This window comes from Drosophila tropicalis, unplaced genomic scaffold (assembly GCF_018151085.1).
Source record: "Drosophila tropicalis isolate 14030-0801.00 unplaced genomic scaffold, ASM1815108v1 contig_258, whole genome shotgun sequence".
In the NCBI taxonomy this organism is placed as follows: Eukaryota; Metazoa; Arthropoda; class Insecta; order Diptera; family Drosophilidae; genus Drosophila; species Drosophila tropicalis.
The window spans coordinates 2,199,767-2,219,056 of record NW_027172710.1 but is presented as its reverse complement, the minus strand read 5'-3'; the positions used below and the strand labels follow the sequence as shown (position 1 = coordinate 2,219,056).

Here is a 19,290-nt window from a genome sequence, read left to right as displayed (position 1 = left end):
GAGTGTTTGGCAGCCGTGTTAGCAGTAAAAAAATATAGGGCCTACGTGGAGGGTCAAGAATTTTCTATCATAACCGACCATGCTTCTTTAAAGTGGTTAATGAGTCAATCAGACTTGAGTTCTAGGTTGGCCAGATGGTCTTTGAAACTTCAGGGATTTAATTTTACCATTTCACGTCGAAAAGGTAGTCAAAATGTGGTGCCGGACGCTTTGTCCAGAGTTTTTACCCCTGATTTAGCGGTATTAGATAGTGATTTAGGAATCGATCTCAATTCGGCGCATTTTCTAAGTCCCGAATATGTGGAGCTAAAGGCGAAGGTCGGAAAAAACCCCCAGTCAGTACCTGACGTGAAAGTAATGGGCAATTTAGTTTACCGGCGTAGTGAGCATTTTCCTGGGGAGAAGTTAGCAGATGATCAGTGCTGGAAACTATGGATTCCCAAGGGACTAGTGGCGCAGTTGTTGAAATTGGCTCACGAAAGCCCACTAGCGGCGCACTGCGGTATTAATAAGACATTGGAAAAACTCAGGCGCTACTATTACTGGCCAAATCTAGTGTCAGAAGTTAAAGAGTTTATAAACAGATGTGATGTTTGTAAAGCCACTAAACACCCGAATTATACGTTAAGGCCACCATTAGGCAAGTCGGGTGAAACGTCAAGATTTTTCGAGAGACTGTATGTGGATTTCTTGGGTCCTTACCCGCGAAGCAAGTCTGGCAATATTGGAATATTTATTGTAGTGGACCATTTCTCAAAATTTCCGTTCCTAAAGAAAGTAAAAAAGTTTACCGCGGAAGTGGTTACCCAGTTTCTAGAAGAGGATCTTTTTCATTGTTTTGGGGTACCTGAGATTATAGTATCTGATAATGGGCCCCAGTTTACAGCACACCATTTTAATGAGCTGTTGCAAAGGTATAAAGTGCGTCACACGTATACGGCTGCGTATGCTCCGCAGGCTAATGTGTCGGAGAGAGTAAACCGGTCGGTATTGGCAGCAGTGAAGGCTTACGTAAGTCCAAGCCAGTCTGATTGGGACGAAAAGCTAAGTAGTATCGCTTGTGCATTGAGGTCTACTATTCATTCGGCGATAAACACAACACCCTATAGGATGGCATTTGGTCAGCATATGGTAACCGACGGGTCCGTTTACCAAGTGCTACGGAACTTAGAATTGTTAGAGGATCGAGCTGTAAGGTTTAATAGGGACGACTCTTTCGAAATAATGGGAACTAAAGCTAAAGAGGAGTCACGAAAACAGCATGAGCGGAATGAGAATCTGTATAATTTACGTAGTCGCGAGGTGTCTTTTTCAGTAGGACAAGAGGTATTTCGTAGGAACTTCCAGCAAAGTAATTTCACAAAAGGATTCAACTCCAAGTTAGCGCCACCGTTCGTGAAGGCGAGAGTGAGACGCAAGCTCGGCAACGCGTACTATGAGTTGGAGAATCTACAAGGCCATTTGGTAGGCAAATTCCATGCAAAAGATATTAAGCAATAATTTTTTTTGGGCCCGGTTTCAAGCGAGTATCACCCTTTCCATTAGGTAAGTGTGATTTTAGTGGGAAGGTTTTGTAGTAGCGCTTGTAACCGTTTGTATTTAGTAAGGAAACGAAAAAAAGAGTAGGAATGATTTTTCTTTTTTTTAACTAAAACGATATATTAACGTTTTATCCCTAAAAGTGGGCAATATAAGTTTCACAGAGTAATCTGCGTTCACTGCTTGCACTGCTTGTACTGCTTGTATTGTTAGTTAGCGTTATACTAACTAACAGAATGTAGACTAACATTGTATAATTTTGGAAAAAAAATAGGAAATTCGATTTCGAAATTCATTTTTTTTTGACTTTTCTTTTCCAAATCATCTTCAACTAGTGCGGTCGCAAAAATTAAAGTCATAGTGAAAACTAATTTTTTTTTTCGGAAAAAGTCCGATTGTGAAGTTTGAATGGTGAATTCGAAGCAGTTTTATTCCTTCAGTGATTGATAGTGTTTTATTTCAAAATAAATGTAAGTCCAGCGCTATACAAACGCGCATATCAGTTTGAGTAAAGGAAGCAATTTTTATGAAAAATGTTTGTCTTTTAGGCACATGGCAGTCTGATGAAGTAGATTTTCGAGAGGAAGTAATATATCCTTTTTAATCCGGTGCCAAGTCAAATGGTAAACAGTAAAAAAATGCGCCTTTTAATGTGTGTAGTAAGAAAGTTTTGTTTTATATATAGAGTTGGCACCTAGTTCACAGACTAGATGCAATGGTCTAGGCCGGTCAGCCGACTAGAGAAAGGCTTATGAGGGACAAGCTGTCAAAATGGACCGAAGCCCCTGGAGCAGCAAGTATTGGCCAGAAAAGATCTGAGACGGGCATGGAGAGTAAAACCAAAAATAAAGAGTATAAGATTCTCTAGACTAGAGGAGAGACTCCCCCCGCCCTTACCTTGCAAGCAAACTCTGATAAGTAAAAGCTTTTCTTTTGTGATAACTATCAACCAGCGGAGCTTTCATATGTGTAGCCGCTTGACTGGCGTTCCGCTTTGGTTATTTTATTTACTGGCGATCGTTGCATAGCCTTCAGCCAAGAAACTAAATATCTTCGCCAGGCCCTAATATTGCATGGGTTAAACTAATGTTGGGCGAAAATAATTAAATGCCTTTAATTTTTTTTTCTCTAATAATTTCGCCTTAAAGCTAACTTTTAAATTGTAAAATTCTGAGTCTTTTGTGTACTCCAAAGTCAAGTTAATTTTTTTTTCTTAAATTTTTTTTACTTTATTTTTATAGTTTCATTTGTAATTTTCTTTTTGGTCATGAGTGAAACTTCGGTGAAAATTTTGGTTCACCCCTTTTTATTTTTTTTTTGCACGCCACTGGCGAAAGCTTAACATGATTTAATTCTCTCTTGAATCAACAACATACTCTCTCCCTATATTTTTACACAATTACTTACAGCGGTCACCAGAAAGATCTTTCTCCGTGGGATGCTTAAGTGAGTACTCTTTGGTTATAATGTCATTCTTCTTGTGTTTTTGTTATATGATTGACCAAGCAAAGTAAAGAGAGAGTTAAAGCAGTTTTCGTTGCTCTCGTTTGAATAACATATAAAATTTAATTTTGGTCTTTTTGGTCATCAGAAGTTAACTTATGCTCAAAAGAAAAAGGAATTCTTTTTCTTTCTTTGAATTTTAATATACTTTTCATATAAACATTGTCATATCTACATATCTATATTTATATCAAAATCTATAACTTTTAATTTTTGAAATGCTTTATATTATTCGTTACTTTTATTAAATATAAGTTTTTGAAATGAATTTAGGCTGAGACGTTTACAGGGGGGGGAATCATGCAAAGTAAGTTAGGTTAAAAATTGGTTTGGCATAGGGATCGCTGGGTAATTTTTTTCTTTGGATACAGCGATCATGGTAGGGTGGGCGAATTTGTTTTGGGCGTCACTGATATCAGACCCCTTCTTGTTCAGCAGTTGCGCCAGGAAAAGCGGTATTTCTTTTCTTTTTTTTTTCTCTCATTCTTTTCTCTATTTTTTTTCTTTTGGCCAGTACCAAGCGTTAAACCGAGGATAAATTGTGTCAGTACGCGAATTCATTAATAAAATTTTAACTAGTAGAGCGGGTAGCCTATCCATTTCCCCCATCCCCCATTTCTCACCGACTAATTGAGCCGAAACCAGCGCGTACTACTGATAGGTTCTACCAGATTCCAACAGCTCGCAGTATAATTGTAGCAGGTTATATGTTACAAGATCCCTCTCGCCAAACGATTTACTAAATCTTCAACATCATCTTAGAGGTTTGGAAATTCTTCCGGGTTTCAACATCATATCTTATACAAGATATGATACGAGTATCTTGTCAAGAAAAGCCACACAGAATGTATAGCGAAGAGATATTTTCGAATTATCTATCAATATTTTAACAATCTCTTTTTCAGAGATCCCTCTCGCCAAACGATTTACTAAATCTTCAACATCATCTTAGAGGTTTTAAAATTTTTCCAGGTTTCAACATCACAATGTGTATCTTCATATTTGTCAAGAAAAGCCACACAAAATGTATCCCACGCGAATCGAGAAATTTTTCTATGAAATTGCCCAAACTAATTCGAAGCTTTTCCGGTCAACAGATGGATATGATCAAACACGATTTGAGATTCACATCCTTATGTTTGTATAGTATATAAATCCGATAAATTAAATCATTAGCAAAATTACCTTCTTTCATACCGTCAATTCTCAAACTCCAATTCTTAATAATTCGGTCGCTATGCTACGACCTAATCTTTCACTGGTGTTATGTGATTCGCTGCTACACTCTGATTGTCTCAAGGAAACTGTCTCAGTAACATTTAGTACATTCTGTATGACCGTACCAGTCACGGATGTACTTGATCGATGCGTCGCTAACCGCATTGGCGCTAATTCTGTCTGTAAGGTCTGGTGAATTTGTTCTGCTGGGCTTGTAAAGTGGTCTGGACGAGGTTAATTGTTTCTCGACTATCTATTGTCTTCTTCGCGTTCCTAAGTTGCACGCTACAGTTTGCACATTTCGATTAAAATTCTTTGCATTGAAACACATCTTCTGCCATTTGGCTCTTCAAATATCGAAAGTTTGTCTCTGATCTACTCCTTCTTGTAATGGCTCTCCTGCCTCAACAATTTCAACCGCTAAGTTCATATTTAGCCTGTGTAAAGACTCTTAGCCACAATGTTCATGACAAGTTAGCGGTAAGAATTTTAGTTATATAATTGTCACAAAACCAATGATTACACTGTATCTTTGCCGATATATGAGTACCATTCACTCTTATCTTGCATACGGCACATATTCTATACAGACGGGACTTACACCTGGACTATGAAGAACAGCCATTTTGTAGTTTTCCGTTATTTATTTCTAACAACAATTTATCAAAAATTAATTTCTAACCGATACTTTCCCTACTTATTAAAAAAAATCAAGGAACAGTTAACTTATCTCTCTACCCTTCACGCACTCCATTGTAGCAATTATTTATTTGGACATCTGGTTTGGATTTCTTTAAAATTCCCCTCGTAACATTTAAAAAGGAATGAAAGTTTCTAGCACTAATCAAGTGATTAAAGTTCAACGTAAGGGTCTTAAGGACATAAGGCGTATTTATTTTTGGTTAATCAATTTGAAAGATCCACTACAAATTAAAGCACATATTCAAAAAGTGGATTCGCTAATACAACCGGAAACATTCTAGGTATTAATATGTTAAGATGTTACTTGGGATTTGTTCTCGTTTTGGGCCCCACGTTGGGCCCCATTTTCTTATGTAAAGCGCCTTACAACAACATCGCTGTCTATACTACCATCCTCAACTATCAAAGCCCCGATCTGCACGATCGCAAGTTCTCACATAGCAACATACTCTTATTAAATTGACAATGACTTGTAGTCACATGGCAACATATTATTTTATTTTTTTTCAGGCTAGTTTAATAGTCGGCCACCACAAAATAGTGATAAGCATTATAAACTTTTATTTAATATACATTCACGAATTTGTAGTTATAAAATGTCACCTTATTGTAACTTAATTATGTAAGGATCAGGAGATCTAACGGTCAGGACGGCCGAGTTGTAGCAGGAGAGACGGTCACATTCGCTCTTTTGCTACGATTATGACCACTCTCTGAGAGAGAAATGAGTTAAGTTAATTTTGCGCGTATGGCGTGATGCAGTGGTCTCTGAGCATTGATGGGAGCAAGACAGATATCGAAAAACAATTACTCGGTAAAAATTAAGAATAACTAAAATAAAGCTCAGATCATAAAAAAAAAATAATTTTTCTTTTAAATTAACAATACCCCGAAACTCTTATTCATTTTGATAACAGTTGATTTATCTAGCGCCCACAATATCAGAAGTGGTTAACTTTAACGCAATAGACATCAACATTGAGGCTCACAATTTGGCAACTTTAAAGAAGTGTAGAAGAAAAAGCAGAATCTAAAATTAAACGAAAAGTGCCTTGCAATAGGAAAGAAAGAAACTTTTTGTCTATAATTCTCCACCATTAAAAATAGCAATTTTCGATATGTTAAAGTGTCAATCTTACGTGCTAGAAAACCCCAGCTTAACATGATAATAAGGGTAGATGGATACAGGTGTCTTAAAAAGTGCAGTTATCAAGATTGATGGATTGCTATGCCAAAATACTAAATTTGGTTGGATCGTGTATGGCTGTAGCAAGTCCAAAAAAAATGTCTGTAGTAGTAACAACAATAGACATTACAGATATGGAGCGTTTTTGGGAGATGGAGGCGTGATACATTGCAGAATTCAACGTTCAAAATTTCTAGACAGCTGGGAAATGAATTTCAGAAAATAGATTTTGAATAGATCCGAAATTGTTAAAGTGCTAATAGATAATGAGTTATTTTCCTTACTCAACTTCACATGCTATTGAGCACTGGAGTCTTGTACCATTTGCTACTGGGCAGATCAAACATTGGCGATAGTGACAATATCTTGCACTTGGCAACATGAAAACTTAAAAAACTATTTAAAATCATTTACTTGTTCATTTCATTGTATTCATCGTTACATAACCATCTTGGATAGTCATCGTTGGACTTCTTCAACATTACAAAATCATTTTGGATAGTCATCATCGGACTTCTTTATAGTTGACCTTTGCAAGACCTATCATCGTGGGACATTCACATTTACAATATCAATTTCCACTGAAGTTTTTACTCAATTGCAAACTTCATTAGCGATCGTAAAGCTCTCACATTCTTTACACTCACATGTAAAATACTCTTAAGCTATAACACGTGCTAAATTAAGCACATCGGAGTAAGTACACCAACAACAGTTGAAATGCAGCTCCTACCGCTTAGAGTCGTATTTTAAACAGGCATTACTAGTGCTAACCAATATTGAGAAGCTAGCAGACGCGAATCGGGCAAAGATGAAAAATCTGTCAATTAAAACAAAGGCACAGAAGAACTTATTTTCTTAAATTCATCTGCTTATCATGGTGGACATTATAATCGGCTTCCATCTCTCAAATTAAAATCAAACCAGAGGGCTGGGGCTAACTTCGACCGCGTCAAAGTTTGTATACCCTTGCAAATTTTTTGGTAACTCTTTCCTTACCTATTAGCCATCAATGTGGAAGAACGTTTTATCTAAAAAGGCTTATGTTTGCGAAAGAATGGCCTACAATCATAGGAAATAACGAAGATATTGATCAAAGTCACTGTTTTCCACCGATCGTTCCTATGGGAGCTATATGATATAGTCACCCGATCTTTATCAAATTCGGCACAGTCATTAACATATATATTAAATTAGGAAATGTTTAATTTAAAAGCAATCGCGTTAAAAGTAACGAAGTTATTTACAAAAGTCACTGTTTTCGACCAATCGTTCCTATGGGAGCTATATGATATAGTCATCCGATCTTGATCAAATTTGGCACAGTCGTTTATAAGCGTAATAAACTCTCTAATATTAAGCACGATAATAGCACAAAAATTAACGAAGTTATTGAGAAAAGTCACTGTTAGTGACTTTGGGGTTTATATGGGAGCTATATGATATAGTGGTCCGATCCGGCTGAATCCGAGATATACAACCCCTGCAGTAGAGATATACAAGCCTACGTGCAAAATTTTAGCTCTGTAGCTCTTACGGTCTAGGAGGAGTTTGCGTTTGAGCTCGTCTCGTCGTGCTGATCAAGAATATATATACTTTGTATGGTCGGAGATGCTTCGTTCTATGCGTTGCACACTTCTGATCAAAATTAATATACCCTTTTTGCAAGGGCATAAAAATGTACTTCTTTATTTACAAATATGGTACATGAAGGCAACTCTTTGTCCAATGTGGACAAGTTTAACTATCTGACAAGCTCTAGGCGTAGTCTCGCCATTTCAAGTACTAGACGAAAATTATCCCTAGGCTTGAGACCGCCTTAACGAGCGATATGAGGAGAAAGTTTTTATTTTCTTTGAATATAATTCAACTTTATTGCTAGCATGAAAAAGGCAGATGCTGGGACCCTCCGTACAATTTTGGATACGGTTTCAGCTCTTCGCGAATCATTATTGTCTCTTGGGTCTGAAGCTGATGTAAAAACGCATTAAACGCAGTACTTATTCATATTGTTATGTCAAAGATTGGCGTGGCCCGAAGCGAGGACGGCGCCTTTTACTGTCTACTGTCGTTAATCCACAGCCCTGTACGCAGTTCCTTTGTGGATTAAAGGATTGGAGGTAAAGAGCTACAGGAGGAGCCTTGAGTCGACTCATCGTCTGAGTGCGATCGGAGTGTGCAGCGCTTTATACGTCATTTCCGATGACGCCGCTCTGGTGATCGCTGGGATGATGCCCAGCGATGAGTGTGCCGCAATTGCGTCGGCCCGTTTATGCCATCTAGGCAACCGAGTGGCAGTAGCATCATCCAACCAAGATTTCTGAAGCGGCACATGGCATGTCAGCACTTCATGCACAGATGGCAAGAGAGGTGGGACTCCTCACCCAAGGGAAGGTGGACTCATGCGCTAATCCCGGATCTCATACAATGGGTGTCGAAGAAACATGGAGAGGTTGTCTGTTACCTTACTCAGCTCATGAGCAGACACGGACGCTTCAGGAGTTATCTGAAGAGGTTTCAGAATGATGTCTCTGCACATGGTGTGGCGCTGGCATCATAGAGGATGCGAGCCATGTGCTACAACACTGCCCAAGATTCGACGAAAAGATCTACCGGTTGGAAAGTGTCATGGGTGAGCCGGTAACGCAGAATAACCTCGCCAGGATGATGGTCGCAAACGCCAACGTGTGGCAGGCGGGCGCAGCCTTTGCCGCACACGTGATGAAAAAGCTCAGGCAGTTGGAGAGGGAAAGGTCGGCGAATTAAATAAGTACACTTGTTATTATGCTATTGTTTTAAATGAAATAAAAATAAAAAAACAACACATGACGAATGTAAAACATTTGCATAACTTGACTCGTGCTTACCTTTATAACTGAAAAATTACGCAAATTTCGTTCGAGAATATCTCCAGATGAGTGGAATACGGAGTTTATCGTGACTAAATCTTTATCTTTACCTCAACCTCAATTGGCCGATTCCCAAGTTAGCCCGGAAAGTCGGATTTATTGCTAAGCGTAAAGGAGTTTTTGATCTACTTAAGAAGAGTAAAATCAGTTTGGGAGTTGGTCATCCTCTCTAGTGGAAACTGCATTAGGATGGAACGTCGGGGGTAAGATAACTGAACCTCAATCAAATGAACACTACACTTGTAATTTAGCGGAACAGCAAGACCTTAACATATTATTAGAAAGGTTTCGCAGAATGGATGAAATACATGAAATTCAAAATCAAGATATTTTGTTAGGCTCAGAAGGACAAGCATGTGAAACTCATTTTCTGGTGCACACATAATTCCTGAATTCAGGTCGCATACAGGTTCGGTTGCCGTTCAAGAAATTGCCTGAACAACATGGAGACTCGTTCGCCTGTACAAAAAGACGTTTTTTTCTCTAAAGGCGGCTTGCATCTCAACACCAATTAAAGGAAATGTACATAAAATTTTTAGATGAATATCTCAAGTTGAATCACATGAAATCAGCTTATTTAGACACTTTGCATTTTTATTCAGAGGAATGATATCCGACTCCTTTCAAATAGATAGAAGATTCGACAGACAATAAAAACAGCTTTGAAATGGGTTTACGTAATGTGTTTGCACAGAACCTGAGTACACATCTAGATAGACCATCTGGCCCCGGAGAATAACCAGCTTTAACTAATCTAAGTTCGCTTAGAAGAAAACTTTCATCAATCACTTTTTTGTCACTAGATGTGAAAATGCAATTAGCCTTTTTTAAATGATAAGGATGCGGACTTGCTCGATATTCCGTTGAGGAATAGCTTGTTTTGAAAAAACTCAAAGGACAAAAAGGACAAAAAAGATGGGTGCACAGAGGTCTTACGTTTAGAATTAACAAAATTATAAAATTGTTTAGGGTCAGAGGAAAACTGAAGCTTACACCGCTAAAGATAATTCTTATAGCATTGTGTATTGTAATAGGCGAAGGCAAGGTTTGACTTGAAGTGATTTATTAGGACCGCAAGCCCGGCATTTATAGGGGAGCATTTACATTGGTCTTATGGCTGGTGTCCTTAACGGTACTTAAAGCTAAACATTATGCTTCTAATTACTTACAATCTAGCCCTAAAATTATTTGGCCTAATGCTATCCCTAAAAGTATACTATACCTTCTTTTTTTTCAAATAGAAAAATATTTATATTTTTCTTATATCCCATTTATATTATTTTAATTCTATCTAAATGTACTGTTTGCTTTTTGTTTTTATCATCAGTTATTACTATATTATTGTTAGGACCTATGCTCTGTATTTTATATTTGCCTGTGTATTTGTTTTTTAATTTATGTCCTGTCTCATTTTTTAAAAGTATTTCTTGTCCTTCAGTTATTGATACTTTTTTTGTGTTTTTATCATATGTTTCTTTTTATAATGCTTTAACATTTTTGATAAGCAGTTTTGCTCTATTTTGTGCTATTTGTAGTTTAAATTTTATTTCTTTATTGAAGTCATCAATGTTGTAGATGGGATCTACAGTGTCAGATGGAAAAGGGACAGTTTTAGGATGTTTTGCAAAGACTAGTTCAAAAGGTGAATAACCATGTACGGTGTATGGAGTGGTGTTTAAGCAAAATGTGAAGTATGCTAGATATTATCCCAATCGTTCTTTTTAATGGACATATATGACCTGATGTACTTATTGAAAGTTCTATGGCTCCTTTCTACTGTTCCAAGAGTTTGATGATGGTGCGCCGTGGAGTTAATTTTAGTTATGTTAAAATTTTTGCAAAGTTCTATTAGTATTGAATTCATATATTCTGTTCCCATGTCTGTTAGAATTGTTTTCACTGAGCCGTAAATTAAAATAATTTTTCAAATATTGCCTTTGCAACCGCTTTTGCACTTATGTTTGGTATTGGTATTGATATGAGATATTTGCACGGTCGCAGGTAATAGTAACTGCGTATTCATTACCATTCATTGTTTTTGGTAATGGTCCAATTGTATCTATGATTATTGTGTCAAAAGTGTTTGCAGAGGTTGATTTTATTGTCAATAGTGAGTGTTTGTGTCTGGTTGTTTTGGCTAGTTTCCATTGTTCGCAATTTTTGATGTAAATATGTATGTTGCAACGTCTCGAGACGTTCACCACGCAGTGACCTCCCTCTATTGGGTCATTATGATATTTATTTAACGTATCTCTTATTTCTTCTTTATTTGTTATTACTTTTACTTGAAGTAGAACTGCTATTTCTAAATTTTTTAATGTGTCTTCTCCTTTTTCTTTTAATTCATTAAGCGTCAGTGACCTAAATAGTTTTTGGCAATAAAACATTTGCATTTTTTGAACCTAAGTTGCGCATATTTTTTATCTTCGCTAGGATTCATTATTTCATATATTTTTGCTATTTCTATTCTGTTATTGTTAATTTTGTTTTCTTTATGTGTTAATTTTTTTTGTTTCTGATCTTGTTGCTACTTTAAGTATTTTATTAGATTCCATGTTTTTTATATTTTCAAATTCAATTCTAGAGAAAGCGTCTGCTGCGTAATTGTCTTTTCCTCTGATGTATTCTATAGTAAAATCGAACTCTTCTAAATCTAACCTTATTCTATTAAGCTTTGACGATGGGTTTTTTAAAGAGAATAGATATGTTAATGGCTGATGGTCAGTTCTAATTGGGAATTTCTTTCCGTATATGTATGGTTTGAATTATTGAATTGCTGTTAATTCCTGCTCTTAGATGTGTATGAAATGGGTAAGTGGAGTCCATCGTATTCTTGGCTGAGCACGGCTCCACATGCGATCATGCTTGCATCGGTTGTAACACAGAGTTTTTTATTGAAGTCCGGATATCGGAGTATTCGAGTATTCGAATTGCGTCAGTTAAATTTTACATTTTTTCTTGATAGCTTATTGATAAATCTGCGGTAGTAATTACAAAATGATACAAATCTTTTGGCTTCATGTCTGAAGAAAGAGCATTTGACATTTGACAGCAATGACAATTAGTTCATCCATATAAAGGAATGTTTGGAATGGTGTTAGACCTGTGAATGCAAGGGACGTCATTCTTACAAACGAGTTTGGTGCAATTTTTAATCCATATGGTAATCGCTTGAATCTGAATGAGTCCTTATATGTGGAAAATGATGTTATGTCCCGAGAGTTTTCTTCTAATTTTACTTGATGAAATCCTGACGTTAAGTCTAAACAAGAGAAGTATTTTGCGCTTCCTAATTTTTCGAGGATATCGTCCATTCTGGGTAGTGGGAATATATCCGCTACTAATTGTTTGTTAATTTTTCTATAATCAACCACCAATCTCCACCGGTTTTCATTGCTGCCAGGTAGCGACTTTTTAGGAACCAATAAGATGGGACTATTGAACTCAGACATTGATGGTTCAATAATATCATCCTTGATCAATTTGTCTGCTTGTTTATTGATTTCGTTTTTTTTTTTTGGCTGTGCGCTAATCTGTAGTTTTTGGTATAGACTGGTGTTGTGTCTTGGAGTCTTCATTTTTGTTTATAGAAATTGTTGGAGGATATTTGTTCAGATTCTATTGCGAATACATCATCAAATTCTGAGCATAATTTATGTAGAGGTTCCTTCACGAAAATGGGGAGCTAGTTTGTTCATTATTGTGGTTTTATGTTTTGAATCCTGCTGTTTGTCTATTTTTAGGATTTCATAATCGGATAGGTTTTCATTTAATAGGTTTATATTTGTAATTTGCACGTCTGTGTTGTTAGTATTTAATATGCGGACATATAGCGGACGTTGACGATACTATGCGCAGTACGTTCAAGTAGCCCCTACGACACCCTACGACCAAAGCCTGTTACGCGCGAGCCCAAGCAGATAACTGCCCACCTCCCACCCGACCGACCGAGGGGTGCAGCCGTATAACGCACGGCACGAATCGCGTGGAAAAGTACACAATAGAAAAAACAGACAAACAAATAATACTATAGTTATCTATTAACTAAATGGGATACGAGGGGTGCAGCCGTATAACGCACGGCACGAATCGCGTGGAAAAGTACACAATAGAAAAAACAGACAAACAAATAATACTATAGTTATCTATTAACTAAATGGGATACGATAGATGTTTTAAGAATATTAATTGAAATTTCTGGGCCGATTACAGGGAATAGAAGGTTGTAATCAGAGCAGAGGACCCTAAAAGGTTCATGCATAACATAGTTAGAAGAACAACGACTAAGGGATAAAGGTAACAACTCAGGCGAGTCGATATCACCAATTAGGAGCTTGTGCATAAAAATGACACCAAGCATAATTCTACGGTTAGTTAGGGACGGAAGGTTAATCAAGAGAAGTCTACTAGAATACAAAGCCAAATTGACATTGCGATCCCAGCCATGAAGAGCAAATAGCAAGAACTGCTTTTGAACGGATTCAAGCCTAATCTGGTGCGACTCATTTTGATGTGACCAAATGCAAGATCTATACTCTAAAATAGGACGGACAAGCGAAGTAAAAAGAACTGTAGTTGTATAGGGGTCTTCAAATTCTTTTGACCATCTTTTAATGAAACCCAGAACACTCATGGCCTTTGTGACTGTGGTGGAAATATGGGTGTTAAAATTTAACTTATGGTCCATAAGTACGTTCAAATCATTCATACAATTTAGGAGTTCTAAAAGACTATTGTTTAGAAAATAAGTGACCAGTTGAGGAGAGTTACGAAAAAAAGTCATTACCTTACATTTGGTAGTGTTAATATTTAGTGGATTAAACTGGCACCAGGATTGAAAGATCAGCTTGTAGCCGACTAAATGAATCTGTATCATTATAAGTAAGACAAAAAGAAAAAGCTTGACATCGAAGAGCATACATAAGCACCCGCGAATGAGCAATGACTGATGGAAGATCGTTAATGAATAATGTGAAAAGCAGAGGGCCAAGATGACTACCTTGAGGTACACCAGAAGTCACAGGAATGGAATCGGAAAAAGAAGACGTACTCTCTGTTTTCTATTTGTTAAATATTCTCTAACCCAGGAAAGGAAAAGGGGTGGAAACCCAATGTCGCTCAGCTTAGAAAGTAATAGGGTATGATTAACGGAATCAAAGGCTTTGCTAAAGTCAGTGTATATGACATCAGTTTGTTCAGCATTTTTGAACCCCTTGATTATTATAGATGTAAGTTCTAAAAGGTCAGTGGTTGTAGACCTACGTTTCACAAAACCATCTTGGGATGGCTAAATAATAGAGCTGCAAAAATGTTGCAATTGAGAAGTTATAATTTTCTCAAAAGCTTTCGGAATAGCGGACAATTTTGAGATACCCCTGTAGTTAGAGGCTTCGGACTTTTTGCCATTTTTATGCAGAGGATTGATATACGACTCTTTCCAAATAGATGGAAGAGAGGAAGATTGAAAAGACAATAGAAACAATTTTAAATTGGGTTTACATAATGCGTTTGCACAGAACCTAAGTACACATCCAGGTATCCCAGAGAATAATTAGGTTTAACTAGTTTAAGTTTGCTAAGAAGAGAACTTTCATCAATCACTGGATTGAAAATGCAATTAGCCTTTTCTAAATGATAAGGATACGGACTTTCTCGATATTCCGTTGAGGAATAGGTTGTTTTGAAAAAATTCGCAAACATATCGGCAATTGCCTGATCAGTGCTCGCTTTTTTATTTTGAAAAGACAAAAAAGATGGGTGCACAGGTCTTACGTTTAGAATTAACAAAATTTTAGAATTGTTTAGGGTCAGAAGAAAACTGAAGCTTACACCGCTGAAGATAGTTCTTATAGTATTGTGTATTAAGCATCATGAATTTTGAACGAGCGACTGTATACAGAGCATAATCTGATGAACGACGTGTTCTTTGAAACTTCTTATATTATCGTCTCTTCACATTTTTCAAATTGGATAACTCACGAGAGAACCAGGGAGGTTTGTTAAGCCGCTCCAGCCTACCAAGAGGCACACAAATATCAAAGAGTGAATTCAGAGTATCATAGAAAAAACGAACAGCTGAGTTCATATCTCTACAATTAACCAATCGGTAGTAGTAATGTTTTCATTAAGGCTGGCAAAGTCAGTCTTAAGAAAGCACCTAGTTAGAGGTAACTCATTTGAACCAAGTAATGCTGAAAGCAAGGGCAGATCAATTTTTAAATTTAATGTAGTATGAAATTTGTCTTCGGGAGGAACAAATGGTTCAATCCTAGAAACATCACAATAAGAAGAATCCAATACAAAAATAAGATCTAACGGATCATGTCTTGACTGGAAACTAAAGAGGAGACAAACTGAATTGCCTCTAAATGATTTAAATATACCACCATGTCTGACAATGGTGTAATAAAGGAACAAGTAATAAAAGCATTAAAAAATTTAAAATTTACTTTAACACCGATAAACTCAATATCCTGGGTATTAGAATATTGAATTATTTCAGATGATAAATCAGCATCAACAGCTATCAGAACGCTACCGCCAATGCGAGAAATCCGGTCGCATCAGCAATATTAGGTTTTAGCTACGTCTCTGTAAAAGCTAGAATGTTATGTTCAAAAGAAAGACTTTCTACATAGAGATTAGGAAGTTTAGATTTCAGTCCTCTAAAGTGCTGGAAACCCAGGCTACAGGAGTTTCGTCCCGAAGTTTTTTGACACACCAGCGGATGCTGATGTGGCAGGAATAGTATTAGTTGTTGTTGTTGGCAGGCGAATCGGTTGCCGATTTTTCTTTTTTACAGTATATTCCTTAATTATTATATGTTTCGGCCAAAAATCTTCTCGACATATAATGTCGAAGATATTGGCAGAAAAACTAAAGGCAGAAAAACTAAAGGACGAAATGTCCCGAGAATGCGAAAATTTAAACTTTTCCACCGCAATATTTGAGACGTCAACTTTCTTCCGAATATAGGCTATTACATCATCAGATGTGGCAACAGGGTCTAGCCTAGAAACAAATATATGTTTCTTTGGTGGTATGCCAACGAGAGGCAGTCAACTTGTTTACGGGGCCCTTGATACTTTTAGAACTATCGGCAATATCCATTGGAATGGGTAATTGCCCGGACAAATCGGACACTACAATAAGGATCGTTTTTAAGGGATCATTCCCAGGTGATACCGGTAATTCCTTACTAATAGCATTCACAACCGGGCTCTTAAACGATATCAATATCTGTTTATTAAAAGTCGACGGTGCATGAGACCGGGCAGATCTACAGATACAGAAACACCCCAGGGACTGGTCCTTTTACGTTTCGGAGACTCATTCATAAGCGATAAACTTCTGAACTGAGTCTCCACCGCAGTAAACTCCGCTTGGAGTTTATTAAAACCTGCCCTTAAAGGGTCAAAACTATCTCTAGTCCACCCTATGAAAGAGCGCATCTCATTCTCGACCTCCCGGCAAGCATCACATCCGTATTTTAAGCCACCACCTTTAGCAATGTCACACAACCAACAATGAATATAATCATGGGAGTCAACCGCATTAGTGGCAACTACTCAATTATTTTTTGAGCAGACAACCATTTTATCAAAAAGTTTAATTTAATTAAAAAAGGAAATACAAAAAAAAAAAAAAAAAAAATACAAATTCTAAAGGTAAAAAATCTGTGTATAAGAATATACTGACCAGTTCTGACACAAGGGTTAATGTGCAGAGTAAAAGCCTTCACAGATAAAGAATTGAAAGAGCAAGAATGCACAAAAACAAAAAACACGGAGTCGCGGGTAGGCAAAGACGAGAGCGCAAATCAAAAAAAGAATAGGAAAGAGCGGGAGAGAGCGTCGAATTGAACACATGCAACAACAATTTGTACGCAAGAGCGCGGGAGTTAGTTAAAACGGTATAGACACAAAAGCAAAACAACAACACCGCTAATGCAAGTATTGTTGTAAGTTTTGATTTTATTTAAATATAAACTAAAACACAAAAGCGACAGCAAGAGTTCGCGAAATGAAAATAAAATTTGGATGCTGAAATTATTATTAATTAAACCGATAATGAATTTAAGAGTTATGGAAAAGTATTTAATCGCGAGAAAAAATAAAAGTTGATAAGCGCAAAAAAAACACGTCCGTCCTCTGCAAGGAATGAAAGTAAATTGACATATGGGTTAGTCTTAGAAGCAATCGTGTTTGCGACGAAAAACCCCGGATGTAATTCTTGATTAGGGATAAAGGTGTTATTATTATTTGAGGATATTGCAATATGTATTATTTTTTCTGTTCTAGGTAGGATATGGAACACATGTATGTTTTAACTGATCCCTATGTTAATTATAATTTTATATCTTGATTTATACGGATCTATTATCAAGTTGGTGGAATAATTGAGTGTGCAATTGAATTTTTTTATAAAGTCAAGCCCCAGGATTCCGTCACATGGGATGGGAAAATCATTTTCTATTACTTGGAAGGTTTGTTTCGTTGAGAGGTTGCTGACCTTGACGTTGGTTTCACCTATTGTAAATAGGACGTCTTTGCCTATTCCACTTAGTTTTGTCCGTCTGTGTATGTCAACTGTATTGTCTTTTCTTAATATTTTTTGTTTTATTAGTGATACATCAGCTCCTGTGTCTAATAGTAATTTTATTGTCCCTACATAGTCAAAGTTTAAAGTTATGTAGCTATTAAGGTTGTGATTTAAACTATATATTTTATTTGTTCGAATTTTTACATCAGAGGACTTTCAAAGTTTTCCGAATTTTCTTTTACGTTTGTAAGTCTAACATTATTATTTTGTTGTATTTTAGAAGGATAATTAGTTTTTGTATTTCTATTGTTATAATTTCCTCGATATATTATTATTATAGCTATTGTAGTTTCTAGTATTGTTATAGTTAGTATTATCATTTGGGTTTTTATTTTGGTAAATAATATTATAATTTCTATTATTATTGTACGAGTTCCTATTTGTGTAGTTGTTTCTTTTAGTATAAAACACGCTGTGATCCTGTTCCATATTTGTAGATGTATTTACAAATTTAGCTACAACATCATTCATTTCAGTAAAATTGCCTGCTTCTATTATTGTTCTGACCTTTTCGTTTTCGCAGTTCTTTATAATTGATTTCACTGCTATCTGAGTTGCATATTTTTTTGCTGTTTCAGGGTTTATGTTGTCTGTTATGAACGCGCGTTTTAATGATTTAGTGAGATTTCTGACATAAATAGACTTGCGCTCTTGCCATTTTGTTTCAAATTCATTAATCTTGCCTCTGCTACCTGAACTGTTTTACCCTTAATTTCTTTTTTTAATATTTGAATTATACCATTTATAGTGTTTTCATTTGTTACTAGTAGTCTAACGTCCCCTTTTAGGTTTGTTTCTATGACTTTAATAGCTGTTTCTTCATGTTCTGCTTTTATTTTATTAATTAATTCCAGTAAATCTATGAAACTTTGAAGTGTTTCTACTCCACCATCATACTCTTGAATCAGCTTAGAAGCTGTATTAACAAATTCAATCTTTGTTTGCACCATCTTTGGTTTTGTATTAATATCTAGAATGTCTTCTGGGTTATCTACTACACCTGGCTCTTCTGTGTCTTTTGCTACTAAAGGTTCTAAAGTTGGTTCTAGATTCGAGTCTGCTGGTATTGCGAATTTTATATTATGTTTTGTTGCTATACTTATTAGTTGTTTATTTAAACTGTATATTAGCTCAGTGAAGATTTTACTACTTGATTTATTGCATATTTCTGTTTTGTTATTCTTTATTTTATTGTAACTCTCAAATGTTGATATGGCAATTCTGTGCTGTATCTGTCAGCCCTGTACAAGTGGCAACCCTAGTTAAGCTTATGGATAATAAAATTAAGCTCACTCTCATCTAAGCAACCAAACGATGTAGTTCTACACTTTTCACAAACCAACAGGTTATGGGCCTCAGTGTTAAGTGTATTCATTAAAAATACTGTGACAGTATTGAGTGGTCAAGATTCGTATATTTTTCTCGGCATAACGGGCATTGCAAGAAAAATGAGTTCGATGTATAACATTGAAAAGTTGGACGACGCCAACTATGACACATGGTGTGTACTTGTGCGAAGCGTGTTGGTACATCAAGATTTGTGGTCAGTGGTTTCAGGAGAACTTGTGGAACCCAAAACTGATGAAGCGTTTGAAATATGGAAACGTCAAAACGACAAAGCCATGGCGGTGC

General features: G+C 36.4%; 1 protein-coding gene and 1 long non-coding RNA gene across 2 annotated transcripts in view; one reads left to right on the top strand and one right to left on the bottom strand.

The window, feature by feature from the left end:
• CtsL4 (Cathepsin L4) overlaps positions 1-19,290 on the bottom strand; it is a 311,687-nt gene that overhangs the window by 247,551 nt on the left and 44,846 nt on the right. The gene's annotated exons all lie outside the window — the stretch shown is intronic.
• Positions 1,900-2,422, top strand: LOC137572197 (uncharacterized). The gene is made up of 3 exons (XR_011031575.1): positions 1,900-2,009; positions 2,088-2,162; positions 2,225-2,422. It is a non-coding gene; the product is annotated as an uncharacterized lncRNA (long non-coding RNA).